An 11,095-nucleotide genomic window follows, 5' to 3' on the forward strand; every position below is an offset into this window, starting at 1 on the left:
GGGAGAAGGCCACAGTGTGTGTATTTCTTATATATTTGTATATAAATGTACAAATAGGTGTGTATTTTGATACATTTTTGTAGAAATACATGTATATTTTGATATATTTACATAGAAATACATGTATATTTTGATATATTTACATGTCTGTGTTTCTGCACACGTCTGTATTTTCTTAGCAGTGCCGCTCCCGGTGCGCGGAGCACGGCGTGCCCGGGTAACCCTCCCCTGGTCATCGGCGGCCCCTCGGGCACAGCCCAGAGCCGTCTTTTGGTGCCCTGTCCTGGGGCTCCTTCCCTTCTTTGCATGGTCCTGGGGTGCCCGTGGCTCAGCGGTGCAGGGAGCCGGGTGCCATGAGGACGTTCACCTTCAGCACGAGTAAAATTGGTTTTCGGCACAAATAAACGCCACCAAGATGTAGGACACGATGCGCGTGCCTCGAACTGCCTGGGGGTGTGGGACGAAGCGTCCCCTTGCTCGGCGTGGTTTCGGTGCATCTTCTTTGTGTTTCTCCAGAGCTGCTCTGCCCAAAATTAGCAGGGGCTTGTACACCAAATGGGATGTGGTGCATCCCATCCCATCCCTCCCTGGTCCCTCCTGCTCCTCTGAGCTCGGATTAAATTGCAAGGCCTTACTTAGGGGGAAGAGAGAAGCTTAGAGAGGTGTTGCATGTTGCAGGGAGGATGGTTAAGCTCATTCTGTCCCCTTTGGTGAGGAGGGGTTTGGGCTGTGCTCCCCTGTTAACCAGGGAGGAATTTGGGTGGTATTCTTCATCTTTAAACACCAGGCGCTTCTCCTGACGCACCCCGTCTCTCCTAGGTCAGCATGATCCCGGGGCACGGGCCGGTGATCCAGTCGGTGCTGGGAACCTTCCTCACCTGGGGGCTGACGGCGGCCGGCTCGGCGCTGGTGTTCGTGTTTTCCAGTGGGCAGGTGGGTGCCGGCATCACGTCCTCTGTCCCAGGAGGCGAGCGGGGTCCGTCGCAGAGGGCTGCGCTGTGCTCGCGGGTGGGCTTGGCTGCCTGGGCCTGAGCGTGAGAGACTTGACGTTGGCCCTGGGAGGTCCTGGGGCAGGAGGAGGAAAAATCCAGCTCATTTCTCTCCTGTGTGTCAACACAGAGGAGAAGTAAATCAAATTCCCGACCCCAGGCTGTGGTATGTGCTGTAGCGCAGCTCACAGCATTCGGGAGATGGGGCAGAGCCGCAGGCAGGGCTCTGTGTTTGGAACAGCAGGTTCTCTTCCTGTAACCTACTTTCTCTGGTGCAGGATTCGGGTCAGCCCGTGCTCAGAACGAGCAAAGTGCTGATCATTAAGTCATCTTGTATTCCAAAATTAGAGGTCCCCCATGCTGTTGTGTTCAAAATTGCCCCGATGAATTTATTATTTATGCCTCTCTTGTGATGATTTATTCAGGAGTTTTTTGCAAAGTGAGATTCCCTTTGCAGTCACGCGTTGGCTTTCTTGGGGAAGGGCAACGTGCTAAAGAAGAAAAACTGCACCGGGAGTGAAGTGGGCAGGATACGTGCTGGGTTACTGGCAGACAAATGACTTAGTTTACGGGGGCCTGTTGTTAGAGGAATCAAAATTTTCAAGGAGAGGGAAATGCAGGGCAGTGTGCAGACATGACCAGGAGAGTCTGATTTACCTTTCTGCATCCTCAGAGCATTTTGGCTTGGGCGGTGGATGTGCCGGAACCTGGTCCGGGTGGCATCAGTGGTTTGATGTACTGGGGAGGAAGCCAGGACGTGCTGTAGGCTGTCAGTGATGGTGGGATGCCATCACCCAGGATGGTGGACTCCTGTGTGAGGAGCGCAGCTCTTGCCTTAAGGCACAGAAATCGCTTGGGTTGCAGAGATGGGGAGAAGAAAGTTATGTCAGTGTGTCAGCGGTGCAGCTGGCTTCCCCACGCTGCGCAGTTTGTGGTGGTGTTGCACTGCGCCGCTTCTGCCATGAGTAAATGGTGTGTTTTGTGTGTGTGTTTTTTTGTTTTTTTTTTTGTTTGCAGAGGCGGATCCTAGATGGGAGCTTAGGCTTCGCCGCAGGGGTAAGTACAGCATCCTTCTACTCCTTGTCTCTGCCTGTGTTCTCCTGCCGACACCACTGAAGCTCTGCCACGCTTCGTTTGGTTGCCCGCTCGAGTTAGTGTTTCTTGGATAATTGCCTGAGGTGCAGGTGGGGCAGGGAAGAGCATGGTGTGGTGCTGGTCACGTCTTGTCATGTCTCGGTGCCTCTTCAGTGAGGGTGGAGGTGGAACGAGGAGGGTCACGAGGGCGTCGAGCTGCCCATGCTGGATTTGGCCCTCTTGAGTTAAAATCTTCTCATTTCCTTGGGCTTCTGAATCATTCCTCTTGGAGCACTGGTACGATGAAGATGGGCAGGAGAGTCCTTGTCCTGGAGGCTAATGTGCATAGTTTGCTTTGTGCATCTTGCTCTCCTGCAGAGCATGGGTGCTTTAAGCCCTTGGGAGAAGGGGAAATGAAGACACTGCAGTTCTCCATCAAGGGTGAACATGAAATGTGGGGTTTATTGCATCCTTCTTGAAGGAAGACATGAAACTGTGTGGCTTGAAATCATGTTGGTGCTTGTGGATGTAGACCTTCTCCTGCTGCCCAGCTGCTGGGGAGCAGGTGGAGGCTCATGCAGACTTGTTAAATCACATTTATTTTCCTTCAGGTGCTGGAGTGTGTCTGAGAGCCTGGGGGATGTGTTCTGGGTGGAAGGTGCATCTTCCCGGGGTGTGTGGTGGGCGCAGTGGGGCGCAGGGCTCTGCCAGGCTCCGCTCGCTGTGTCCCAGCTGTGTAGCTGGCACCTGGAGCGTGGGTGATGCTGCCAGGTTTTGGAGTGAACCACAAACCTGTCAGCATGAGCGATCTGTCCTGCAGCATGCAGTAACGCCGAGGCTGTGTGTGGAGTGGGACTCCTTCTTCCCGGTGCACCCTCAGATGCTGCGATGCCACTGATCAAGGTGCAGTTTGACTGTTTGCAGCTCTGGAGATCACAGGTCTTCTGCTGTTCCCAAAGCCTGAAGCAAACCCAGCTGCACGGAGCAAGAGCCTGCCACGGTGGGTGACATGAGATGCTGCAAAGCTCGGTTTGCTCCCTAGCAAGCTTTCCTGGGATGTGCCTGCAACCTGCTAACGATGTGAATAATTCAACTCGTCTGCTGTAGTGGATTCTCAGGCCATCATTTATAAATGAATCACTTGCGTTAGGAATTGCCCGTTCTGGACTTTTCCTCTGTGGTTTGATTTCCGAGCTGTTTTTCTCTGGAAGACACACCCTCGTCCCTGCAAGCCAAGTTGGAGCCACTTCGGTGGTGTCGGGGAGATGCTGCTGGGGACAGCGTGGGCTGGGCTGTCCCCTTGCCGTGGCATCGCTGTCTCCCGAAGCAGCTGGTGCCACTGTCCTGTGGCCGGGGAGGTCCCAGGGCGTGGCGGGGTGTTTGCCCTGGCTGAGGGCTGGCTCGGGTGCTGCCCCGGCACGGCGCGATGCTGTCCTTGCCACGGTCACTGCGTCACCCTGCCAGGAGCACTGAGTCATCCCTGCGCAGCAGAGGTGTGGCTCGGCTGGTGAAGCAGAAGTCCTGCGAGTGTTTGCTTTTCCTCCAGCTTCTTTCCATGTGCTGTGCTTGGAGTAGGAAAGGGGAATTTTTTCTGGGGTTGCTGCAGTGTCTGGAGGGGAATGTTGGCGAGGAAACCTGCGGTGGCAGGCTCCTGCTGGCAGAAGGTGCTGCCGCATAAACCACTCACGAGCTGCAAATTCTGAAGGATTCTAGGTCGTGTTTATGGGCCCGAGCTGCCAAAGCAGGTGCTGGCGGGGGTGAGCTGCTGGTGTCACCCAGTGTCACTGCAGCCCTGCGCTGATGCTGCCTGGCCAGGACCGGCTCTTTCAGAGGAAGGTGCCAGAGACCCCCAGGAGACTGTGCCACGGTTGCTTCCAGGGCTGCTGGGCTCACTGGGAGCAGGTCCTTGCTCAGTGGTCGAGTCTGTGGGTGGCAGTGGTGTGGCAAAAGCACCAGAGGCTGGAACTTTTATCTTCTTCTTTGCTTGGTTCACTCCAGATGTGCCTGTAGCTCTTTGCCTTGTGCCTGACGAGGGGCTGGCGTGTGCCCCTGCGAGGGCTGCGCTCGACCCCGCACCCTGTGCGGCTGCCCGGGCCGAGGAGGGGTTTGCTGGGTGTTACCCCCAGGCAACAGGATCCCCCTGAGTTTTTAGTGGAGCTTTTCTCTTCCCAGCTGGGCAGTGTTGTCATCGCTTGACTGGCAGTGTGACTGGTCATGCCTCTTATCTCGTCCTTACCTGAAAAGGTTTAATAATGAGAAGTGTTCTCCTCCCTCTGCAGGCAGGGGAAGTGCTGGAGATGTGTGTGCTTGCTGTCTTTGCAAAGAGTCCTTGGAGAAGCTGGAGGAGAAACCACCTCTTGACCTGGCCCTTCGGTGGGAGGGACCGTGGCCAACTCGTGGCTCCCTGCGCACGGGTGGAAGTGGGATGGTGGAGGTGGGACATGGTGCTGGAGCTAAGCAGATGATGTACCCGAGGCTGGCTGTGCCTGGAGAGAGAACCCGAATGGGCTGTGAAGTCCTCCTGGCTGGCTGCGACGAGGGGCCGATCCTGCCTCAGCCAGGCTTCTGCTGCAAAACCGGCGTTGGGGAACCTCAGGAGCAGCGCGGGCTCTCTGGGTTTTGGCAGGCTGGCTTTGTGTAGGAGGAAAAGTAGGATGCGGAGCAGCCGGTTCTGAAACCTATTTGTACTTTTTTTTTTTCTCTCCTCCTCCTCCCTGTAAGAAGTGTTTCTTCAGACAGTGACATTGCTCTGATCATGGACTACTTCTCTTGCTCTAAGGGATTTCTGTTTAAAACACTGTGTCTTTGATGTAGATCTCTTGCAGATAGGCATGGGCTGGTTCTCTGAGCACTGGGGTAGAGGCGAGCAGAACTTAACTTCCTCTTTATCTCCGCTCTGAAATCTGGGCTGCTGGGTTTAATTAAACTTCCCTTGTGTTCTGTCAGAGCCAGCAAACCTCTTCCTGCACTGTTGGAGGCAGGTAGTTGCTTCAAATCTTGCTGTTTTGGTTCTTAGCTGCAGATCCCCGATAGTCATCTGAGTTCCGGGGAGTGTGCACGGTGCTCTCCAAGACCAGGATTGCTGGTAAAACGGGTTATAATAGACGGTTGTCTCTCCTGTTGGTGATGATTTGCCTACTTGTCTTCCGGGAGCTTGTAAAGCAAAATAAAACCAGAATTGACTAAAAACTTCTCTGCCACTGCCGAGTCAGGAGGAGGACATGGATAGGGATGTTCAGGTGACCTTGAGGAGGACGGTCCGGGATGCAGAGTGTTAGTTTGGGATCCAGAAAGCCGCGGCTCGGTGCTGCCTTCTCCGCAAACGTGCCATCTGATCTGGGGGAGCCGGTGTAAGCCTGGGCACATGGTCAAGTTGCTGTGCCCTGAGCTGGGGCGTGCTGGGAGAGCTGCCTGCGTGTGCTGGGAGCACCCCAACTGCAAAGCAAAATCCCCTTTTGGCACGGCTCAAGTGGACTAAGTCCGATGGCACAAATGTCACCTTGGCTGACGGGGACCCATGCGGCTGGTTGCTGCGGCACAGAGGAGCTCAGCTTCTTCCAGCGCGGTACCTCCGCTTGGGTGTCGGAGCATTTAGCTTCTCTCTGCCTCGGTTCCTTTCCTGGAAATCACAGATAATAGAGGGTTTTGTATGCAAAAGCCTCTGAGGTGATGTGTTTCCATGGAGACAAGGCTTCGCTTGCTTGGGCATCTGATGTGGAATTCTGCTTTTCTCTTAAACCTTGATAAATCTTAAATAAGACCTTTTTCAGATGTTATCGTGGTGTTATCCTGGAGGTGCGGCACACTCAGACTTCATAAATGCTACCTAAACACTTGCAGTCCTCCTTCCCTGCAGCCTCGCATAGATACTCCTCTTACTGGGTCGCAGTTTGATTTCTCCTCTCCCAGGTGAAGCAGAAAATCATAAAGACACACTCTTTAAACTGCACCAGGCATGTCTGGTATTGAATATTCCCTTTCAGTGCTGCTTAAAACGGCATCAGTAATTTACGCGGGTCTGCTGAGGCTGGTTCTCGTTGTTGGAGCCTTGATGAAGTCAAGTGAAAAAGTTTGGCGGGGAAAATGTCCTGCCAGTCTCTCACCTTCCACTTTTCTTTCCTGCCCTGCCAAGGGGGTCTCCTTTGCTCGTAAGCAGCCTGGGTTTTCTGATCCGCACGCCGTTAATGTGGCTGCTTCCCTTGAAGCTGCCGTTCTCATCTCGATGATCCCGCAGGAGTGTGGCGCGAAGCTGCAGCAGACGAGACATGAGGGCTTTAATTTTAATGTGACGGTGTGATACCAGACTGGGATGTGCAGGGGCTCTTCCCCTCGCCCTGGGGTCCAGCAGGGCCAGCTGTGACTGGGGATGAAGATCACTGTCCTGATTGTTCTGTATTTGCAGAAAATAAAGCTCCTGTGTGGCTCTGAAGCTGGGGCGGTGCTGGCTCTGCAGTCCAGGTGGGGAGGAGTGCTGGCAGCGCAGCGTTTGGGAGAGCAAAACTCTCAAACCCCCCAAAAATCGGACACCTGCATCGAGCCCCTGCCCAGAAGGAGATGCTGGTGCCCAGGGCTCAGCGATGGAGACCCGTCAATCCCTGGGAGTGGTGTCAGGGCACGTTGTGGTTATAAATCCTGCTGCCTGGCACTTTTTGAGGGTTTCCCATCAGCGTGAGGACACAGACCTGGGTTCAGTCATTTTCTGTGGTGCAAGGCAGTCGGGTTTGGAGCCTGGGTTTTGTCTTCGATTACGCTGATGTGTCCCAGGGAAGGGTTTGGGCTCCCCGTAACCCGGGAATACTTTAGATACGCAGCTGCCTTCTGCATACTTTCTCCTCCCCATCAACCGCAGCTTGTTTTCCCAAGAGCTGGTAGATTTACGGTGTTGTTGCATCTCGGCTTTGGAGCATGAAGTCTCTTTGCAAAAATGTCCAAATCCAGTTTGGCAGGAGGCATGTGTCCCAGTGCCAGTGAGCTGGCGCACTGTGGATCCCTGCTCCCCGTCTTGGCTGGACTGAGCAGGGCTGGGGCGAGGGGAAGGCTTTGTGCAGAAAATCATACCCTCTGCTGAAGTGGCTTCATGTTTTGTGGATCTGAGGAGAGCCCAGGCAGGCTTTTTCTCTTTTTATTCCTGCCTTTGACACCAGCTTGCTTGGTAGCATTGGTGGGATTTGTGTTCCTGTCCCTTGGCCGGACAATTACAAAGATTTGAAATAGGGTGTGATTTTTTTTTTTTGTTGTTGTGGTTTTTTTTTTGGTTTTTGGGTTTTTTTTTTGTTGTTACTTAAATCAGGTTGCTGGCAGAGATCCTCACCCTTTTTGTTAGCTCATGAGCATCGTCTGCTGAACCAGGAGGGTAAGTGCCAGCTCTGATGCTGAACAGGGTGGGCAGGAGCTAGCACCCTGCAGCAGGACCTTGGCTGCTCCCAGGCAAGCCCATGTCCCTAAACCCACACCTGAGCTCGGAGATGGGCTGAGGGGAGGCGGGGGGACATTGTCACTTCTGGTGGCTGCAGGGCAATGGCTTCCAGTTCTCCCACTAAGTGGGGTCAAGGGGTTTCTCTGCATAAAGGGGTGTAGGAATAAATGGCTTTTCCTTCCCAAGCAAGTGGAGGTGGTTGGTGCAGCCCAGCAGTTCATTCCTTCAGCTTGGTGGAGCTGAAGCTCTGTCACCATCTTCCCCCGGAGCCCGTGTACAGCGAAGCTGGTGGGAGCTCTGCTGCTGACTTCGGTGGTGACGGGATCTGGAGGCTGAGCAGTGTCAGGCCTCTGTTTTCCATAGGGAAATGATATCTTAACATAAGATGACAATATAATTCTGCAAAGCCTTTCCCTGTTGCTTGTGTTTCTATGTTGGGGTGTGTGGTTGTTTTTTAAAGGAGGTGGCATTTGAAATATGAAGTTTGACAGCCGTAGTTAAGCCTGACATGACAGCCTGCTCTCTTCTTACTCATAGTGAGCTGAGATTTACACGATCCCTCAGGGGCTGGTGTCTACAGCAATAGGCATCTCGTTCCTTCGTCAAAAGTGATTTAAAGTGTAATAGTTTGTTACGCACTTCTCTTCCGTGGGCAAATACTTTTGCCCTGAGAGCAAGCTGAGCAGCATCTCTCCTGAGCACCCTGCAAATGGGACTTTGTGGGGTGCTCGGGGTGGGGGGTTGCTGGATGGAGAGGTGGAATCACCTTTCCTCGCAGCATCTGTCCTGCTGCTGTATCCGGGCTCGCTTTGTTTGTTCCTGCTGGATCCTGATGCCGCACCCCTTTCTCTGTTGGAAGCACGGCGAAGGGGAGCGTCCCTGCTCACAGGCAGGGCTGGGAGGGAGCTCGGACCATTGCCTTGCCCGCCCCGAGGCAACACGGACCCTGCCCGTCCATGGCAGGGCAGCGGGTGCCACCGCTTCTCTGCCCTTGCTGGTACACACCCTTTCCCAAAGCCTGCTGCAGATCTCAGTGTGGTTTTTAAGCCCATCTGTGCTTGTGTTGCTGACTGGCTTCCTCCTGGTGTGTGATGGGACCGGTCCCCAGAGCTGGGCACAGCTGAGCTCCTGCGGAGCTGAACGGCTGCAGGGACAGAAACCGGGGCCAAGGCTGCTGCTGAGGGCATTGCACTGGGCTGATGACTTTTTAATTAACCCAGCCTGGTATGTTGAGTAGCAGAGGAGAGGAAGAGATAAGGTGATAAAATGCATGTTAATATTATGTTCTTTAGTACAAGCTTGTGAAACTGGTGCCTTGCTTGGCTTTCTGTTCTCCACACTGGGTAACACCCTGAGCAACCAACTCTGAAGCAGGGCTGGATTGGAGATCCCCACAAGTCCCAAATTCTGTTTTTCTATGGTCTGTTGGGTAGCTGTTCCTTCTCCCTCCCTGCTAAGCAGCAAGCAAGGAACAAAAGCACTCTGCTACTGGAAGGGTTAATTTTTCTGGTGCAAACTGTGTTGGTAAAACATGCCCATAGGACTTTGGCAGCGCTGGTCTGTGCCGGGAGCCAGCATGTTGCTGTTTGGGATGGGAATTTGTTCTCCTCCCAGCCTGGGTGCTCCGACGGGGCTGCTCGGACAGGAACAGCCCAAGCGTTGGTCCGTGAAGAAGCAGAGGAGTTGCAAAGCCCCCAGCCTGGGTCTGGGGTGGCGTGGCAGGGACCTTGGCAGCTAAACCGCAGTAAGCTTAAACCAGCGTAGCGAAGCCTTGGCGTGCCCTCAGCTAGCTTGGAGGTGGCTCTTTAGCTCCAGGCGTTATCCGATATTTATTCTCCTGCATGAGATGAAGGCTGTGTTTCCTTCCTCCCCTGCCCGTGCTGCGGAGAAGCCCAGAGCTGGGTGCAGGGTGGATGTGGTTCACCCTGGCTTTGGGATGCAGAGGAAGAGTGCGGTGGCCGGTGGGGTCTTGGAGTCCTGTTGCTGCAAAACAGTCGAGGGGACGGTGTTTTTTCTGCTGCTGTGCTGCTGTCACCATTCTTGTTTGAAGGACTGTTGTGGCTGTGCTAATCCCACAGAAGATCTTCTGAATGAGCTCATGTGGTTTGTTCGCTGCTTCATACTTTTGGGTCAAGAAAAATACTCTTGGTGAAAATGAGGGAAAACCTCATTTCTCCATCCTTCAGCGATTCGGTCCGTTGGGAAGCGGGTTTTGATGGCTTTGCTGGGTTGCAATGGCCACGCAGCTCGTCTCCTTTGGTTTCTTTGGCTGGAGGGTGGGCTGCTGGTGGAGCTGCCTGCGGCGCTGCCGTGCTGCAGCTGGTGTCGGATCCTCACGGCATCGGTGCCTACGTGGTTCTCACCGCTCCCCTTCTGTCTCCCAGGTCATGCTGGCTGCTTCCTACTGGTCCCTCCTGGCCCCGGCCATCGACATGGCCGAGGAGTCCGGTAGCTTCGGAGCCTTCGCTTTCTTCCCGGTGGCCGTGGGCTTTGCTCTGGGAGCAGCTTTCGTGTACTTCGCCGACCTGCTCATCCCGGCGCTGGTAAGTGGGCGTTCCTGGGCTGGGGGCTTCTGCTTTTCCTCCGGCTGTGCTGTGGCAGAAGCCGGATACAGATTGGTTTCTATCACAGATCTAATGAAACTGCGTTTTCTCCAAGACCCTGGGTGGCTCTGCCAGGGCTGAATGCAGCTTTAGGCTGTCTGTGCTCTTTCTTCTTCTTCTTTTTTTTTTTTTTTCTTTTCACGCTTCTGCTTTTGTTTTTTTCACTGGCAACACTTTGCAAACAGTTCAGGTGTGACCTTCTGTTTCAGCCCAGGGGTTTAATTTGCAGACCTGTCAACATTCTAAGCATTTCAAAATTGAATGAACCATCCTATTGTTGAAGAGTATTATTAAAAAAATAAATAAATGGGAAGCTGTTGGAGTTTTACAGCTGAAAACACAAGAATGGCTTAGTCAGTAAAGATATTTTGAAAATCTTCCAAGGAACTTTTAAAATTTTTAATTTATTTTAGTGGGAGGGGGGATTATCTGTGGCTATGAGTAAGGAGCGCGAGGCTTTGCATTTGAAGAGCGTACAACTGCTTACCCCCGCGTCCCCGCAGCATCCGCCTTCCCCGCTCCCGTGCTTTTTGAGCCTCTCGTAACAGGTACAGTCAAACGCATCCTCAGCTATGAAGAAAATCGCTTGATATTATGGTGTGTGACTTCCAGTGCAAATGGATGCATTAGAGTAAAGAACAAATAAATGAAACGACAGCGGTGCCAGACGGCTGAAAGCTTGGCCCCGCTCCGTGCTCTCTGCCTGCCTGTGTCCCGGCTCTTCCCGGGCCTCCCGAACCCTTTGCGGGGGGCCGGGGGCTGCCGTTGGGTAGCTGGAGCTCTTGGAAGCTGGTTGCCATCAAACCCTCCTTTTTCTTCTTCTGCTCTCGGTAGCCCGAGGTCTCTTGCCTGCGTGGGGCGTAGCGGCGATACGAGGTGCTGGATGGGGCCCGGGGTGTATTTGATCAGCTGCCTGAAGCTGATGTTTCCCAACAGGGAAGACAAACAGTTGCACCACAAAACCCGCTTCTTCCTGATGGCTGGCGTTCTTCTCCGCTGCCTTTCGAAATGGG

At 53.7% G+C, this 11,095-nt stretch overlaps 1 long non-coding RNA gene across 1 annotated transcript; it reads left to right on the plus strand.

Moving 5' to 3' along the window:
* The first annotated feature begins 820 nt into the window (after positions 1 to 820).
* LOC104621007 lies at positions 821 to 10,022 on the plus strand. Its single transcript, XR_738038.1, has 3 exons — positions 821 to 933; positions 2,007 to 2,045; positions 9,864 to 10,022. It is a non-coding gene; the product is annotated as an uncharacterized LOC104621007 (long non-coding RNA).
* The last annotated feature ends 1,073 nt before the right edge of the window (positions 10,023 to 11,095 follow it).

Source organism: Phaethon lepturus, unplaced genomic scaffold (genome assembly GCF_000687285.1).
Source record: "Phaethon lepturus isolate BGI_N335 unplaced genomic scaffold, ASM68728v1 scaffold25205, whole genome shotgun sequence".
NCBI lineage: Eukaryota > Metazoa > Chordata > Aves > Phaethontiformes > Phaethontidae > Phaethon > Phaethon lepturus.